This window comes from Octopus sinensis, linkage group LG7 (assembly GCF_006345805.1).
Source record: "Octopus sinensis linkage group LG7, ASM634580v1, whole genome shotgun sequence".
In the NCBI taxonomy this organism is placed as follows: domain Eukaryota; kingdom Metazoa; phylum Mollusca; class Cephalopoda; order Octopoda; family Octopodidae; genus Octopus; species Octopus sinensis.
The window spans coordinates 35,133,638-35,150,069 of NC_043003.1; positions in this window are offsets into that span (position 1 = coordinate 35,133,638).

Sequence of the window (16,432 nt, forward strand, 5' to 3'; positions counted from 1 at the left end):
CACAAATGCAGGCAGGGAATTGGCTGAGTAAGTTTTACTGAATTCTGAAAAGAGTTGTAAGAATGTTCTTGTGCTTGTTTCGATTCTCGGTGATCTGAGTTCAATTCTCACCCGAGATCAACTAAAGTATCTGTCACGTATAAAGAAAGCTACAGTCTCACTCGTAAATGATATATAAGCATTTTTTTTTTTACTATTCGTGAGGAGAACATTTTATGACTTGAAATGAACGCACTTAAATTATGAACTACGATGATGTATAAAACTCTTCTATGGATCCAGCGGCACATTCAAGATGAGACAGCAAGGAGAGAGAAACAGAGAAAAAGGGAACAGAAAGAGACAGTGAGAGGGGTGCTGGTATTCATTACCGCTGAATAAACTGGAACAATCTGATATAAATTGCTTTACTTGAGGATGCAATATGGTACCTAATCTTGGAAATAATGACCTTTTGACCATCGGCTTCATATCCCAAGCACTGGTTCACCTGCCTTCACTTATTCTTACCAAACTGATGGTAAATAACAGAAAATCTGAGGCATAATCTGGCTGTGACAAAGAAGGTCGTTAAATAAATATAAGCAAAGAAATAATGATTAAGTCGGCGTGTGCATTTGTGATCGTGTTTAGATCGTATTGGTAGTGACAATAGACGTGTCTCTGTGCTGGTGGTTAGATCCATAGTAACGGTGATGGTGAATATATATGTCGTTCTACGTCATTACTGTAGCCAACATCGCAATCAGAGACGACAATAATCACAATAAAGTCAGTATTTGTAAGTCTGCAAAACTTGTAGTGGAAATAGGAGGATAAGATAGTAGTGGTTGATTTGGTGATGTCTGTTATAAAGATGACTAATAAAGATTACTAATGATGATGATGATCATGATGATGATGTTGGTGGTGATGATGATGAGTACGATTGCTATCATCATAGCTCACGATAGGGAAAATGCTGATTATGTTCATGATTTTGATGATTTTGAACAAAGAAGAGTATTATTTGTGGTGTTAAAAATGTTAACGATGACAAAGTTGATTAAAATGAGAAAAAAATTGGCGTATAGTTAATTCTTTTTTTTAATAAATAAGGCGATGATAATAACAATGACAATGGTGTTGATGGTGGGGTGGGGAGCTGCTAATGACGATGATAACGGTAACATATTAGAACGAGAAGTGTAGTAGCTAACGTCTTAAATAAGGAATAAAAGAAGCTGATGATGATGATGATGATGAGAGGAGGAGGAGGAGGAGGAGGAAGTGGAGGAGGAAGCGGAGTGGGAGGGGAGGGGACGAGGGGATGATGATGATGATGATTATGATGATGATGAGGAGGAGGAGGAGGAGGAAAAGGAGGAGGAAGCGGAGGAGGCTAAACGGTCCTGATTCTGGCTCAAAAGAGCCTGATAATAATCATGATAGTAATGAAGCTTTTATTGGGGTTTAAATATTGATGACCTGAGCAATAACTGTAGTATTCATAGTAAGTTTGTGGGAGGTAAGATTGTAGCAAGTGTGATGGTTCTGATTGTTAGTAATTGTGGTAGTGTGATGAGAGTGAGAAAGCAAATGAGAGGAAGACATTAATAGGTAGTGAAAAGGACTCAAGTTAAACATTATTACTGCAAAACCTGTCACCGGCGGCAAATATAACAATATGATAATTGTAAGGATGTCATCGTATACTCCTATCCCAACAACACGCTTTGAAATCAACAACTACGTCAACAACAGCGAAAAGAGCATACACTCGAAGGGCCATAAAGTATGCTACTACGAAAAGAGTATCAACAAGCATAAAACTGCGATATCTGTACTGTAATCCGACTTCTCATCAAGCATTTTGATAACAATCATCTTCATAACTGACAATCTTGACAGCAACTCTGTGACAAGAGAGAAGGGTAAAACAATGGGCTAGAGGATGAGGATGAGAAGTGAAAGAAGATATGAGGAGAGGAAAAGAGAGTAGGTAAATGAAGGAGAAAGGAAGAAAATTATAGGGAAAGAGAAATATATGAAGAGAACTGAAGAAACTGGATGGAGGAGAGATAGTACGGAGAAATTAACATGAATATATCTATTTAAATGAAAACAGAGATATAATTGGAAATTAAGAAAACATGCAAATATACAGAAAGCAAATTTTGATATTAAATCGCAGCACATTTCCAGGAGGATACACTTTTGTTTGTTTTATGTCCTAAAATCCTAATAGATTAAATGGGGGCATTGAGTAGTGGCACATCTTAAGCTTTATAAGGCGGGCGGTCAACATCCCGGGAGGGAAAGAGATACAAAAGATTCGAATCCAGTAATAAACTGGTTCGTTATTTATCGAACTCATAGCACAGAGAACCGAAATCTATAAGAAAGCAGTCAGACACACTAATGACCAGGAAAATTATCCAACTTTATATTCTTACTAAGAGAAAAAATACATTATAATAATAACAAATAAGAGTAATTACATAGAGACGCCATCAGAATACAGAACAATACTTTACTTAGTATATATATCTTTAATGCAATGACCAAAGGACGATAACTTAAAACAATTTGGGCGGGAAAAGAGAAGTTATAGGAATTACAAAGCTTTTAGTAACGTCAGCATCCACACGAGACAACTCCAGATATGTTGCAATATTATTAAACATCTCTATATAAGACAGCATGTGCTCAATAATCTAATGCTATGTTAACAATTCTTGTATGGGGGACAATAAATGACATGTTTTCTTTTTCATCTTTATTCTCCTGGAAATTATGGACTTAATGGCACCAAATAGCAGGTTTGTTTATTGTTTCTCTCGTATTTTTTCGACATATTTTTTTATATGCATTGTTGAAGAGGTCTAATAATACGGAAACCTCTCCTGTTTTGTCTCCCGTACTTTAAAAATTACTTAATACAATCCATATCCACCTTTTCTCAAATACAGTAAGTTTTAAAGAGCATTATGGTGCTCGCAGTTTTAAATATTTTAATACCATAGATTATATTATATAATGCCCCTCTTCTCAAACAAATGTACATGTATATACACATCATGCATTCACACATACATAAATATGTGTATACTTTCCTTATCTTTTAGCATGCATGTTTACGCACACATACGCAGATGCACTTATGTACGTACACATACAAACGTACACATACAAACGTGCACACATACACGCACCCTAACACATGCACTTAAACACACACACTCACATTATCTTGACATATATTCCATATTCCTCCCTCTGGAGCTTTACATTTTAAATACAATACTATGAAATATGACTTTATTGCATCGTATCGAGTTGATCGCTAAATTAAGTACAGTGCAGAAAATAACATTCTGCTTACGTCTATGAAATATTGATGCATATTTTTGAAATTTTAATGAATCATACAGAAATTTACTATAAATTTTTAAAAACTTTTCGATCATTAAATATATTATTTTAGACAATGTGTTAGTATTTGAGTTTCATCGAAGTTTTACTTTCTTACCAAATATTCTGTATTGCCGTTCCTGGAACGTTTCTAAAATTATCCACTCAACACACGAATTGCTCCAACTATGGAAGTTTGAATATACGTGAATACGTACACACATTTTTGCAAGCATATGTGTATGCATGTTTTTCTACTTGTTATTCCCTTAATGGAACTCTTTTTCCATCCTGCAAATGATACTATTCGGTGCTACGAAAAATAAATATATCCTGTCGTTTGGAGTTTATAACTAAATTTATTACACTAGAAATCAAAAAGGAAAATTAAAACAAAGATATCCTCGTTGTGTCTACAAAATATTGCATTCATTACTCTCTCTGTCACTCACACACACACACATACAGATACACACCCGTATTTATGTGTATATATATACATATGTATTTATGGATGTATATATTTGTATCTATTACCATATCTACAAAACAATCTATAATATACACATATACATACATGCATATATACGGATATAGATATATCTTTATACATACATGCATATACGTATTTAAAGATGCATATAAGCATGGATATTAATGAGAACGCATATGATTGTTCATAAATTTCCTTAATCAAGTCCCACCTGACTGTCAGTTACATATGTATAGATACTTACACCCTTCCAGACACACATGTACACATACACACCCGCAGATATCCATAGACCAACATGTCAAGAACATAGGTTGATTTAATACGACTATAACGCATCCTAACTTAAATGTTATAATAGAAAAGTAAGACTAAAACATTTTCGTGAGATAATTAATAAATCATACTAAGGAAAAGTTTGTCTATGAAATAGACAATATCTCAATTAGTGATGACCATGATACACTGTTGATGTTGATTATGTTGGTAATGAAATTTGATTGAGGATTTCTCATTCATTATGCAAAACACATTTTTTAAAGCAACTACATATAACTATTATATATCGCATACTTAGAAATAACCACACATTATTTAATATATAGTAGATGTAATCACTTGATTACCTATACTAATAATATATAGTATATGTAAACGCGTGATTACATATTCTAAAGTATAACCAGGCAAAATATTGGCTGCTGTACCTGAAAATAACCTGAACAATTATATAGAAGATAGTGTATATATATTTCACATATAGTTCATTTATTCGAGACTTAAAATCTAAACAGAAATTCTCTTTCCTTCTCTCTCCAACGTCTCTCTATTACACACACACACACACTCTCTCTCACTCACACACACTCTCACACTCACACACACACAAATAAGCATACACATATACACACAAACATATTTTTTCCATAAGATTTTATGCTTTTTTCGATATCTCCCAGCCAACATCACATATGTATAAATACATATAAGTCTTGAAACCACCAACCATCTAACTTATATAGCTCAAATATTCTCGCTGTGTGAGTAAAGAAAACACAAGGAAAGATTTCCTTAAAATAATCTTCATAAGAAACATATTACATCTCTTTTTTTCTAACTACATGAAAGGAAAATGAAAATATATTCTTATTGTGTTTTTTTGTATTTAAACTTGACATATAAAGGAATCAAATTCTGAAGAGGTGTTTGAAAAATATGAATAACAGTAATGCCGCCGACTAGACAAATATCAACAAATAATAAAGTGAAATCCCCTGAAATGGTGTAGCTGCTATGCGCAATCTAGAATTGCAGAAAGTTTTATTAATTGGCCATGATTGTTTATTCTTAAAGTTATATAATACACTAAGAGGTATCCACCAATTACATTCCATATGAACAAATGAATGGTAGAATTAATTCATACAGGAAATGTATCAAGGCATGAGATTCATGCAGAAATCATTAGGTCCAATTTAGATATATCTCTTCAACACAATAGATATAACTGTATGGACAGTAAGTGTGGTATATTTTCTATTTGCACAGGTTGGAGGAAATAGATGGATTAGAACATGGTTGGCCTCTGTCTGCTAGTCGAACGATGAGTTTATAGCTGCCCTTCAATTGTCACATATGTGTGCGTGTGATCATATGTATGTACATACATAGATATTTGATTGTAATTATGTGTACATATATATGTGTGTGTGTCTATGTGTGTGTGTGCATTCCCTCTCTTTCTGTATACATATGCACGTATACACATGCGTGTGCACGCGTTATATATCATATTATGTACTCATTTCAATGCACACATTTATAGACACATTCTATAGGCTTCAGTTATAATAGTATGGTTGTCTTTCTTTCCCACTTCCACACCACACACCCTTTCACATAAATTGAAAGGAAAATACGAAGATAAATATATGCATAAGGAGACAGACAATTAGATAGATAGCCGGATTGATTTTTTTTATTTAAACATAAGTTTTGCTTACATACATACATACATACATACATACAAACACACATATAATTATATACGTGTGTGTGTGTGTGCGAGAGTGTATTTATATTTATATATACAAATACATATATATATATTTATATATATATAAATAGGTAGCTAAATTAGTGAAAGTGAGATGTACATACATTGCTTACATAATACATATATGTATATATTTACACACACACCCATGCACACACACTCATACACACACACAAACACACACACATATATGTATGTACTTACACAATACGTGAATAGACAGTAGCTTCAATATTCTTATTAACACACACTAAGTAGGAAACAATTTTGTGTTTTCTATTTAATTTCATTTCAAAAGAAAATGCACTTCTCTCTTAATATATTTCTCCGCTACCAACTACACCATCCTAACCACACACCTTCAATAACTAGTCTTGTATGTTAGCCTAATGTTTGTTCCATAATTCCACACCATTTAACCCGCCATAAAGTATTAAGTATATCATTATTCATGAATTGAAATTTTTCTGTTATTAGATTGAATTTGCTAAAAATCTATTTCAGTAGAAAAATATCCCACGAAAAAAGAACATAATAATAACAAATAAAAATTAAAGAATACAGTTTATTATTATTACTATTATTATTATTATTATTATTATTATTATTATTATTATTATTAGCATCATCATCGTCGTCATCATCATCATCATCATTTCGAGTGTTGAAAATATCGAATAATAATCAAAGCATATTACAATTATACCTTTATAATAATTGAAGATGGTAAGATTTAAGAGATTCAAATGGAAATGGGTTGATTGCAGAGAATAGAAGAGTTGTTTTACAGGATCTGGTTACACAGTTAATTATTTTCCCATCATGTTTATCACGTGGATTAGAAGCCTTTAAGCGAGTGGAACCGAACCTTTCTTATTGCGGTGAGAATGTATCTCGAATACCGACTCACTATAAACTAAATATTGGTCGCTTATATGTCATCCTTTTTGCTTAAGAAATCTGAAACTCAGAAAAAGCCTTTCCAATGTTTCAGATAGCATCTTTTTTGAAAAAGGATAAACTAGTAAATTCAGTTGGTATTCAGAAAACTAGCCGCTAAATATCGCATCACCTTCACCTCAATTCACTATATTTTCATGTTACTTACCAGCTGCAATTTGGTAAATTAAAACGAAGGAAGACACAAGATAACATGTAACAAAGAAAATGATGACAATGGAAATGTTCATACAAAGTGGGTGAATGATGAAACAAAGTAGGTTTTCTTCCAATGATTAATGAATCGACAATGAAGTTTGAAGAATATAATTTGTTTTGGCAGAGATATTAATGTATTATATGTGTTGAGCGGAGTTTCAGAGTCATAGGTGTTAGATCTACATAGTAAGATTGTAATTTATCGAACAATAAGTTTCATCACCTGAGAAATATTTTTAAGTATATACTTCGAAATTGTATTTCGATTGGTGTGATCACCAATCCATCTTATTTCTTGATATGGTAATAGTAGCAGACTAGTTTTGGACATTAGAGATCTAAAACTTTAACGAACTTCTTTCATACTAATTTAGAATGTTACATTCAAAGTATTGTTAGTATGATTTTTTCTCGGTATGCACAATGTCATCGAAGCATTTCGAATTGAAATGTCCCAAACCAAATAGTGACACTTGATCATGACCAGTGTTTCCAAGAAGATTTATTTTATGATATTTACTTATTTGATTTTAGTCCCCTACACATCTTGGATGATATGGAATCAGCCAGCACCATATTTAATTCTTTCGCAGTGGAACTTAATGACCGGTGAAGATAAATTTAATTATCTAACACACCGAGGTATTTTAGCACTGTAAATTTTAGCAGTTATTCTGCTAAGAGATGACAGAACATTTACGAATATCATGAATTTAATCTCGCTGTCGATATGCACAAACAAACTAGCAGCAATAAGCAAGGAAATATACACAATGCTGAAAAATAACTGCAAAACAAGCTATTAGAAAGTGTTAAAACTTTACTTAACGTAGAAATGTGAGGATTGTACCATATTTTTGACATAAAGATATTTGTGGGAAAAGGAGCTAGAGCACATTGTACTACGTATAAAACTCATTGCAAATTTGGTAATGAATAAACTAATTTTAACGAAATTTTTAACAAAATTTTTAACTAAATATCTATAAACGGCAAGCAGGAGGAGAACCGGCATATTAGAAAGAAGAAAATGATGATGATGATGAAGAAGAAGAAGAAGAAGAAGAAGAAGAAGAAGAAGAAGAAGAAGAAGAAGAAGAAGTAATAGAAGAAGAAGATGATGATGTTGATGATGATGATGATGATGATGATGGTGGTGGGGTGGTGGTGGGGTGGTGACGAAAAAGAAATGCAATTAATGCTTATGATGAACAACAAAGAGCTCGGGGATTCCACAGGAATAGATCATTAGTTGAAAGATGAGAGACATCTAAATAAGGTACGGGGACTCAATAATGGCAGTAGTATTGCTTTCGGACGGTATTGGACGTCGCATATGAATATTTTATTGATGACTCACCAACACCGAGAAAAAAGTCGTAGTCACAACGCGCACGCAGAAGCAACACACACACACACACACACACGCACACACACATACTCATGCGTTCATCATTGTCTATATGAGGTATATATTGTTATTTATGCATGTTTCATCATATACATGACTATGTTCATGTATCAATTTTACTTTAGATTACACTTAATTTCCAAATTCATATTTTCACGCATGATTCTTAAATTTCTGTCCGAGGTTTCCAGACTTGCATATTCTCAGTTTTAATTACTCAGTATAAAGAATGGTATATATTAATAATTTCCTACAAAAACACTACGGCAACAATTTTCTCATCAATAACATGTAACAATTTTATAAGCCAGACTGCAAACTGTTGATGACCGATGTGGTCAATATATTTGACTGTAAAACTGAAGGTTACAACTTTAGGAGTCCAACTGTTACAGTAGACAACGCTCTCATGTACGTGAACATTGGCCTTGTAGCATGGAGCTCTATTATACTGCACACCGCAAAACAAAATGAAATTCGAAACTCATACAGAACGTTAACGTACTTTATAAAATTCCAAGTTAAATTTTTATGAGTGTTTTCACATGCTAATTATGATATTGTACTTTCATATGAGCATAGTTCTCATAACAATGTAGAAGTTTATAATGGAAACAATACTTATATCACCACACAATGTAATAATTCACTAGGGAACACACAGATGCAAAGTTAATACATAGCAACTGCTATGAAATAAAAAGAGAACCTTTCGCTAGTGAGAATTCCACCTGTACTAAAGAAACAAGGAAGAGGCCATATATTTCCTCTTCTTAAAATAAGACAGTGCAGGCAAGAAAAAATCGGATATGAATTTTGGAACTCAATTGTTACAAACAAACTATAAAAAAAAGAAAGTACGAAGATAAATGTAAAGAAAGAAAGAAAGAAAGAAGGAAAGAAACCTATCTTGCGAACTTAAAACCTTCGATTCGAACACAGAGCGTAGCTTCATGAATATGCGCATTTGACGTAACACTTGTTCCGACCTCAACCTTCTGAGCTTTCGTTGAGACGAAGCATTCAGAAGTCAGTTGTATAAACTCTACCTGAAATTCAAAGGTCTGATTTCTCAACTTCATGCCACGCTGATATTAACGAAGGAAGACTATATATATGTGACTCTAGTATTAACATCCCTTCGTTAGTCCCAGTTAGCAAGTTGTCGACCAGTGGATCTACTTGTGGACCAGACGTAGATATGGAGATAACAGCACACGATAGGATGGTTTCATCGGAGGAAATACTGGTTCAATGACTAGTATTTTGGGGGAATTATTTTTCTTACAATAATAGGTACATATATAAAAACATATAGTCTACGTACATATAAAAGAAGAAAAAAAATGGAGATTGGGAAGTTAATAACTGTTTACTATTAACAGCAAGTTAAACATCATCCCTTACAGCTGTTTCAATTAATACTCAGTAAATATTGATTAAATATTAAACTTTTATGACTTGAACATAATATCATCAGAGGATAAAAAAATATACATTCGGATGTTTGATATGTGTATATGGATTCAGTATTGCAGACTGAATCAAACACAAAACTTTGAAGGATATATTCTCACTTCTGAAGATATTATACACACATATATATATATATATTATATATATATATATATATATATATATATATATATATATATATATATCACCGTGATCACCGTGACCGACCAGGCCATCAGATGTTGTTACCCATCGCTGGTCACAATGCGCTTCGCATTGTTTTAGCCTTCAAATGACGCCACCCCGCTGGCTAAGCGGGCAGGCCAATATATATATATGGGTCCTTTCTTCTTCTTCTTCTTCTTATTATTATTATATTATTATTATTATTATTATTATTATTATTATTATTATTATTATTATTATTATTGTTAATATTATTATTATTATGGCTTTCTCTTTTGACTTCTTGACTTACGAGTTTCTCCACAACTCTTGGGTTTTCATATTCGAATATGGCTTCGTATGAAGGTAAAATTACGAACGTTTAAATACCTGCTATCAGCACTGCAAATTTCTTGCACTCTCTTTGAATTGGTCAGTAAGATGCACCTATATTCAATCAGGGGTCATCACTGCTGTCAGCCAATATTGCAATTTTGCTAAGTAAAATTGATTCATCGGGTGATAGTCAATACGACGTGTGAAATAGGCGTTACATAGTAAAGTGATATACTCTTCACTCATCTTCCTTTCCTCACTCTCTCTTTTTATCCCTCTGTTCTGTCCATTGTTATGGACATACACACAGATTCAGAGGACAACGGATAACAGATCAACTTTGATAAACTGTGTGTGTGTGTGTGAGAGAGAGAGAGAGAGAGAGAGAGAGAAAGAGGGAGGGTGGTGGTGGGAAAGAGAGAAATAATAGAAGAGCCTACATTTATAGTGCTGAAGTGCAATTATTCCTACTTATTAATATCTTTTTCACGGTCCGAAATGATGTGTTCTTATTGTAGAATCCATATATCTCACCTTTTTTTGCCCTTCCCATTAGAAAAGGGATGCACAATAACATCATATATTTACAATTGAGGCAATGAGGTATCTATAGTTGAAAACTTGATCTGTTAGAAATGGCAGAGACATGTTTATTGAAACATCTCACCCACTAAACATAATGTCTTGAAAAGTATAGTGGATGAACATGTGCTTGGAATAAGTGATTCACGGTTGCTTTGGGAATGAAAACTGGACACGACAGTCGTCGTAGATAGTTGATTACTGCCTAAAAAACTAGACTTCTATCTATAAAAGCATATTATTTTATTAGTGCTTATATATATATATATATATATATATATATATATATATATATATAAGCATTATTAAAATAATATGCGTTTATAGATATAAATTTGTCATTCATTTGAAAGGTGCTCTCACATGGCTAAAAGTTGTCTTGACTCTTACTTCTAGCAATGCTGGTGCTTACTAGTACCCTCAAATATTACATTCATGGCGACTTCTCCAGCTTAAATCATTAACTGTTTTATTTCTACGATTATAAATAGGAAAAACGCCTTTTACTTACCAAACTGTCGTTATGCAGAGCAGACCTAAAAATGATGTATATATCTTATACCGCGTGGAATCTCGCAAACACTTACATGGCTGAAATTAATAATGACGCCACCGACAAAACAGCATTACAGCACCAGTGAGTTATCTAAGAAAGCATAAGAACTTCTTACAGTTTACTTGAAGTCTACCCCATACACACGTGCGGGTGCCCATTTAGACCTAATCTATGTAAAGGATAACTCAGTAACATGCTCGCATATAAATAAAGAGATATAGAGAGACTAGAATTGAGAGAAACCCTTTTTCAAAGTGATTTCCGTTGAGCGGTGCATTACTGAGTTATCTCTTACGTAGATTCATCAGAAATGCCGTTATTATTTTTATGTAGTTTACTTTCAGGCTTGCTTGAACCGACCAATGATCAAATGTATTTTGAACATGACAATCCCTGTTTATATTTGTTTAAGATGTTAAGGCTTCGCTTGAAGGAGATTTAAGCGATATATTTAACTGTTTGAATGACCACACATCAGATTTCATCGTTGACACTTTCACAAAATATAATAAATATTTCTCGCAGTGTTGTGTTTTCCTGAGTAAATGAAGAACAGTGAGAAAAGTAATTTCGAAATCATTGTCATTAGCATTTCAAAATTATTTAAACAATGATGTAGCTGTTTTAGCCTTTGTATTTGAACTTTCATATATATCACTAAAACCAAATTTTAACTAAATCACTTCTTTTTTTCCTCTTCTTTTCTCTACTCACTAAAAGCGAGAAAAACCAATATAATTCTCAAAAATTAGCTGGAATGTTGACATTTGTGTTTGGTTTTGCAAAGAGAGAGTTCAATTCTATGCACATATAGAACTGCATACTAAATATAAGTCGAGTGCATATATTGGATATGCAAACAAAGTGTAACACTTTCAGTAAGTTAAGCAAATATATACTTAGATCAAAAGTATACTTGCTCTAGATTCAAAGCCGTATTAAACATACGAATTTCCTACTTCACTTTTAAGCTGAAGCTTGCATAAAGACAAGTGCTTAACATTTTAGGCACAAATGTATGTGTATATATGAATGTATGAATATATGCACACACACACATACCCACATATACATACATATATGTGTGTGTGCATATGTTTGTATCTGCGTCTATGTGTGTTACGTATGTGTTCACTATACATATCGTATATACGCATAAAAGCAAATACAGTTGTTTATATCAGCACTATATGGGGCCTGACTACGTCATAGAATAATTTCCCTGAAACAACGTCCCCTGTGAGAGACATCAAAATGTGTTCATTTAAAGGCATGCAAATACAAATATTAACATGTTAACAGATCTAAGGGAATATATATATATATATATATATATATATATATATATATATATATATATATATATATATATGAATAGAACACCACCATCTATACTAGCTCATCAGTTTAAATTGCGTTGCGCAGTGTGGATTTTCTTGAAGGTGGAACAGATTTTCAATCTAATGATTTCTGGTAGGCACCTCTGTGTATCTTACTGCTTGAAAAATATAGTACGCTACGCAAAGCTGTCGCAAGACTTTCAGCAATAAGCAGAGTCTGAAAGAACTGATCTAACTCTATATTTGTTAAAAGACTCTGCTTGTAAAAGTTTTATATAAAAGTAGTTTGACGTTTGCTAGTCAATGAACCGAGTTTACCCTTTTGTTTTTATAGTCTGATCGAAATATTTCATTTATATTGTAAATTCTGAAGAGAATGTTATATGGCCCCCACCCTTTTTATCATACATCTGAGAACTTTTGTTTGAAAAATAAAAATATTTGTCTTGACTTAACGGCACTCCTTAAATTAATATTGCTCCGCAATAAAATGCCGATAGTAATGGTTCCTTTTGATCAATTATCGTCAAACCGTTATCAGTGATGATAACGGGATATTCATTCTTTAACCGTGTGGTATTTATTAGCGTATCTGCAAATCTGAGCAGGAATCATATTATCGTCATCTAAAATAGCTCTTAATATGAGTTCGAAGGTGACAAGCCGGCAGAACTGTTTGCACGCCGGCGAGCTGGCAGAAACGTTAGCACGCCGGGTGAAATGCTTAGCGGTATTTCGTCTGCCGTTACGTTCTGAGTTCAAATTCCGCCGAGGTCGACTTTGCCTTTCATCCCTTCGGGGTCGATTAAATAAGTACTAGTTACGCACTGGGGTCGATATAATCGACTTAATCCGTTTGTCTGTCCTTGTTTGTCCTCTCTGTGTTTAGTCCCTTGCGGGTAGTAAATAAATACGCATTTCGTCCGTCTTTACGTGCTGAGGCAAAATTCTGCCGTCGCCGATTTTGCCTTTTATCTCGTCATGGTAGATAAAATATGTACCAGCTGAGCACTGAAGTCGACGTAATCGACTTACCTCTTCCCCAATTTTGCGGGCCTTCTGACAAAATTTGAAATCAATATTTGGTTTAATTAGAGCGATGAGCTCGCAGAATCGTTAGCACGACAGGCAAAATGTTTAACGGAATTTCGTTCGTCTTTGTGCTCTGAGTTCAAATTTTGCCGAAGTTGACTTTACCTTTCAGCCTTTCAGGGTCGATAAAATAAGTAGCAGCTGAGCATCAGTGCTCAACTGCTATTTATTTTAACGACCCTGAAATCGACTTACCCGTCCCCTGAATTTGCTGGCATTGTGCCAAAATTTAAATCAATTTTAGTTTCATCGATGTTGCACAAGAACAAAATATTATGAAGAATGCAAGAAATAGCTGTGGCTATAATGCCTTTCTCAAAGCCTTTCCTGACATATATGATAGAAAATAGCTTCAATTACGTCTAGAATCCCGGTCATTGACTAGAAGTTCATATCTTACTCTACTGCATTAAACAGTAGTTTCTTAATATTAAAGCTCTTCCTTGCCGCTGTCCTCGTTGACATCCTATTTATTCTCGGTTTATTTCTCCTCTTCTTAAATTGGGCAGTAACTCTGTAATCATTATTACATTACGGGAAATCAAGGTAAATGGTTCTATTTATTTTATTCAACTGATTTATATGTGTATTTATTCCATTATGTATTTATTTGGTTATTCAGTACAGGCGAAATAGGGGTTGTTGAAAGAATGCTTTCGATATTCTTATTTTGCCGACAGCATCGAGAAGGAAATGCTGCCATGTAGATTTACTGTATAAATGAAGTCAAAAGGCAATGTAATGAAGAATGCGTCTATGGTGATATTGCAGTGTAATGTAAAGTGCAGGGTGTTGGTAGGGAAATAATGTTAAACAGTAACCGGATATATAAAGATTGACCAACCGAACTATGATTGATGGCAGATTGATGGATTACTGAAGAACAGTAATATTTCATTGATTACTTATTTGCTGTTTGAAACTGACTAGTTATCTTGAGTGAGATAATTGAATATTGTTGTGGCAACCAGAGGAAAGAAAATTTCCATCCTTCCCTTCGCTCTCTAGCCAGCAAACCAGACGTTGTTGACATAATTACAAACCGTTTTGCACGGGGCGAGAGATGTAATTTATTGACAAGAGAAAAATCTTAAACAAATTTAGGACATACCGTAAAGAAAACACAAATACACATACAAACACACACACTCCCCTTCTCTCCCTCTCTCACTCAGGCACACATAAACACACACACACACACACACACAGAGACACACACACACGCACAGGCACACACAAGCAGAAAAACAAATGCTTGCGAGGATACAAAGAAACAAAACATAAGGAAACATACAGACAAGCACACATATCTATGTTATTTTTTTGTTCGGATGTGAGTTCATGTATGTATATATATATGCTCGAATGCGTGTGTGTATTTGTGCGCGTATGTATATGTGCACTTGGGTCTGTGTGTATGTTTGTGAATACAAACATACGCACACATTCATGCGCAGATAAAATAACCATTCAGATACAGTGATTCAGAGGAGAAGTAAAAAGAGAAGCGATACAGAAAGAGTAATAGAAAACGAGAGAGAGAGAGAGAGAGAGAGACGATATAAGCACACAAAGTATTCGTGTTTACGTTAATGAAGGTCCAAATACGGAGAAAGGAGATGGAAGAGTGGAAACGACACAAATATAATCGCATCCGATGGTGGGCGAGGGAAAGAAATTTTAATGCGCGTACGCTTACACAGAGAGATAAGGAATTATTCAAGGAAAGAATGGGCGAAACAAAAGACACACACAGACACACAGAACCGAAGAAAATTTCACACGTTCTCAAAAACTTATACACATTTTATACATTTTTCTAAGAATGCTTAGCAGGAAGAGGTAAATCAATTTAAAAATCAAGATTTATTTTATTTTATAGTTCTGATTTACTTAATTTATACTGCTCGGTTGGTAACTCAGTTTAAAGTAGAAATTACTTTCGAATTATAGTGAAAAAAAATTCAAAGCGGTCTAACGAAATAAATTAATATAATGAATAAAATTGGTTTAGTTTGATTTGACTGTAGTTTAAATTTCGTTTGACTTATCGCGCTTTATATCTCATTTCCTACAAAGAAAATTTAGTTGTACATTTTGTTGTTTTGAATAGTTTTCTCATAGAGTAAATTTCATGCTATGTTTCTATAACAATCCTCCTACGCTGTGCAGCAAAATACAAAGCTCTTCCTTCTTAGTGGTAAACAATTCAATGAATTCACTACAATCACAGCACGGTGACAATTTATGTACATACATACATGCGTCCATACATGTGGGTGTGTTTATGTGTGTTTGTGTATGTGTGTGAAACCCTTGGTGTACTTGCTAAAATATAAGCACCAACACAAATGCATTCGCACGTGTAAAATCAGAATGCATACACTACATCACA